General features: G+C 40.9%; 1 protein-coding gene across 23 annotated transcripts in view; it reads right to left on the bottom strand.

Moving 5' to 3' along the window:
- Positions 1–4081, bottom strand: part of LOC105482127 (chondroitin sulfate N-acetylgalactosaminyltransferase 1) — a 364090-nt gene that overhangs the window by 84110 nt on the left and 275899 nt on the right. The window lies entirely within an intron of this gene.

Below are 4081 nucleotides of genomic sequence, written 5' to 3'. Positions count from 1 at the left end.
AATCCCTCCCCCCTCCCCCCTCCCCATGACAGGCCCCTGTGTGTGATGTTCCCCTTCCCGAGTCCAAGTGATCTCATTGTTCAGTTCCCACCTATGAGTGAGAACATGCGGTGTTTGGTTTTCTGTTCTTGTGATAGTTTGCTAAGAATGATGGTTTCCAGCTGCATCCATGTCCCTACAAAGGACATAAACTCATCCTTTTTTATGGCTGCATAGTATTCCATGGTGTATATGTGCCACATTTTCTTAATCCAATCTGTCACTGATGGACATTTGGGTTGATTCCAAGTCTTTGCTATTGTGAATAGTGCTGCAATAAACATACGTGTGCATGTGTCTTTATAGCAGCATAATTTATAATCCTTTGGGTATATACCCAGTAATGGGATGGCTGGGTCATATGGTACATCTAGTTCTAGATCCTTGAGGAATCGCCATACTGTTTTCCATAATGGTTGAACTAGTTTACAATCCCACCAACAGTGTAAAAGTGTTCCTATTTCTCCACATCCTCTCCAGCACCTGTTGTTTCCTGACTTTTTAATGATCGCCATTCTAACTGGTGTGAGATGGTATCTCATTGTGGTTTTGATTTGCATTTCTCTGATGGCCAGTGATGATGAGCATTTTTTCATGTGTCTGTTGGCTGTATGAATGTCTTCTTTTGAGAAATGTCTGTTCATATCCTTTGCCCACTTTTTGATGGGGTTGTTTTTTTCTTGTAAATTTGTTTGAGTTCTTTGTAGGTTCTGGATATTAGCCCTTTGTCAGATGAGTAGATTGCAAAAATTTTCTCCCATTCTGTAGGTTGCCTGTTCACTCTGATGGTAGTTTCTTTTGCTGTGCAGAAGCTCTTTAGTTTAATGAGATCCCATTTGTCAATTTTGGCTTTTGCTGCCGTTGCTTTTGGTGTTTTAGACATGAAGTCTTTGCCCATGCCTATGTCCTGAATGGTACTACCTAGGTTTTCCTCTAGGATTTTTATGGTATTAGGTCTAACATTTAAGTCCCTAATCCATCTTGAATTAATTTTCGTATAAGGAGTAAGGAAAGGATCCAGTTTCAGCTTTCTACTTATGGCTAGCCAATTTTCCCAGCACCATTTATTAAATAGGGAATCCTTTCCCCATTTCTTGTTTCTCTCAGGTTTGTCAAAGATCAGATGGCTGTAGATGTGTGGTATTATTTCTGAGGACTCTGTTCTGTTCCATTGGTCTATATCTCTGTTTTGGTACCAGTACCATGCTGTTTTGGTTACTGTAGCCTTGTAGTATAGTTTGAAGTCAGGTAGCGTGATGCACCCAGGGTGGTAAATTTCATCTACCTCTTCTGTTTCCTGCACACTGCTCCTGGTCTGCTAATGCGGTTGGCATTTTCTGCCTTTTTACTAATGTCTAGTATGAACTTCAAACCTCAACTCATATCCTCTTAAACTCTGTGACATCTACCCTGCTGGAGCCAGCCTGCCAACCCAGGCCAAGCCTCACCTGCGTCATGTCCGATGCCCCAGTCTGACTTAGATTTTGCCCTAAAGTCTTTCAGAATAAGAGCATGTTCCATTCAACACCAGCTGGAAGCCCAGGCACGTTCTGGTCTTGCTGGTCCATGCCACTGGCCCACAGCCACCACCCTAGCAATAGCATAATGCTGCCAGTTATTAGGCTTGAATGTTTAGCCTCAAACTACTGATAACACTTTTGAAAAATTATTCCCAAACTGGAAATTCATCTTTATAGTAGTCTGTTGACCATGATCAGAAATAATATGAACAGATTTTTCATAGTTGTGTCTGTTAAACTAATCTTATAGTAAAAATAAGATTTAGGTCTTCTTTCTTTTAGCCTGTGCCCTGCCTCCGCTGCCCATTGTATGGCATGTTTGTGTCTTCCATGAGAAGGTTATGATCAAGCACTTACATAAGTGAGAAAGAGAATTGACATCAATAAATTTGGTAGCTGATTTAAATTCTTTTTTGGAAAAAATACTTATCTGTAAATATGTTTGTAATAGCTTCTTTATTAAACACTCTTGTGAAATGTCTATGGAAGAGCCTAAGATGCTAGATTAAAGCTAAAGAATTACTCTCTCCTGAACACTTTCAGCCTCCCCCAACCTTCTATTTCACAGCAACAACCTCCACCCAGGAGCTCTTCAGTCACCTCAACTATTTTTAAAGCCTTTTCATTAGTCTCCCAGTTTCCACTTTTTTTGGTTATTGTTTTTGAGGACAGAGATTGTGTTATTTATTGATTGAGATAAAATTCACATGCTACACAATTCACTCCTTTAAAGTAGACAAGCTAATTTTTGTATGTGTTCCCAGGTTTGTGCAACCAGCACCACAATCTATTTTTAGAGATTATTGCATCTTTTCCAAAAGAAACTGTAACTATTTGTAGTCACTCCCCATCTCCACCAACCCCTCCAACCCCCAGAACCCTAGGCAAACACTAGTCTACTCTCTGTTTCTGCCAATTTGCCTGTGCTGGACATTTCATAGACATGGAATTATAGGACATGTAGTCTTTGACATCTGGTTTTTAACTTGATGTAATGTTCTCAAGGAGCATTATGCTGCAGCATGTTATCAGTAATTCATTTCTTTCTATGGCCAAATAATCTTCTATTGCATGCAATGCCACATTCTGGTTATTGATCCATCCACTGACGGACACGTGGGTTGTTTCCATCTTTTGGCTATTATGAACAAAGCTACTATGAATATTCACATATGAGTTTTTAAGTGAATGTGTGTTTTCATTTCTCATCAGTATATATATGTGTGTGTATATATATATATATATACACACACACACACACACACACAGACACACATCTAGGAGTGGAACTGCAGGTCATATGGCTAATCTGCATTTAACATTTTGAGGAACTGCCAAACTATTTTCCAAACCTGCCTCCAATCTAATCCTCTATCCTGCTATCAGAGTGACCCAGCTAGAAAGCAAATCTAACTATGACATTTAAAATGATCAACAGACCAACGAGTAACCTATACTTAGGTAGCATACAAAATGCATAGTAGTCTTGGCCCTGATTAATTCTTCAGGTTTATCACCTTGCCATGCCCTCTCCTTCTACCTAAACCTATTATGCTCCTCCTTGATGCTCCAGCACTATCTTGTTACCTGTGGATCTCCAGATCGACCAGTTGTACACACCTCCATGTTTTGCCCATGTTAGTTATTCCTGCTCCTAAAACACTCCTCTCCTCCACAACACACACATGCTTCCTTGGCCTGAACCAATTCTTGCTCATCTTTCAAAACATGCTCAAGAGTAGCCTTCCCTGTGATGCCCTTCCTGATCATTCCACCCCATGGCCAATTCTCTGACCTGCATACTTATTTAATATATGACCCTGTGCTGTTATTACCTGTGTACATGAGTGCCCCTCCATTTGGGCTCTGGGGCTTGTGAGGGGCAGGGACTATATTGTCTAACTCTGTCCATCTCCAGCACTGAGAATGTCTAAGGCACGTCCAATGAACAAAGAGCACTGAATATCCAAGTCTTAAACAACCTCAAAGCTAAATCTGTGTCTCATTACACATCTATTCCTACACTTAACAAACTACAAAATTTTGAGTTGCACTTAACCTAAGTACCTCCTCCTCCAATTTAATTTCCTCTGGTTCTGTTCTTTACACTCAGAATCCTGCCTACAGAAACTTTCAGATGAAGTCACCTCTGAGAGCTGCATTTTCCATAGCATGGAGAAACCAGATGGAACACTCCAATGTTGGAAAGTCCATTTCTTCCCTCCACCCTATGTTCACAGTAAAGACAGAAAAGGGGGGTCAGCAGGAGGGCCAGGTAGGATTTAGGCAGGCATTTCCATGATGGAGTCCCTCTTCTCGTGTTTAACCCTCTCCCACCTCAGCTCCTATGTAAGATGTAATGGGAATAAAACCGTCTGGGCAAAGGTTCAGCAGATACTCACTCCGAAGTACAAGCCCAAATGTCTCCACGAATGTTGACTTCTGATAAGCAATCTCAATGGAAACAGATGGAGAGGGAGGAAGGATGCTTCCTAGACCGTATCTCTTGCTTACAATCAAAA

Source organism: Macaca nemestrina, chromosome 8 (genome assembly GCF_043159975.1).
Source record: "Macaca nemestrina isolate mMacNem1 chromosome 8, mMacNem.hap1, whole genome shotgun sequence".
NCBI lineage: Eukaryota > Metazoa > Chordata > Mammalia > Primates > Cercopithecidae > Macaca > Macaca nemestrina.
The sequence above is the reverse complement of the archived record's forward strand: the minus strand, read 5'-3'. Positions and strand labels throughout refer to the sequence as shown.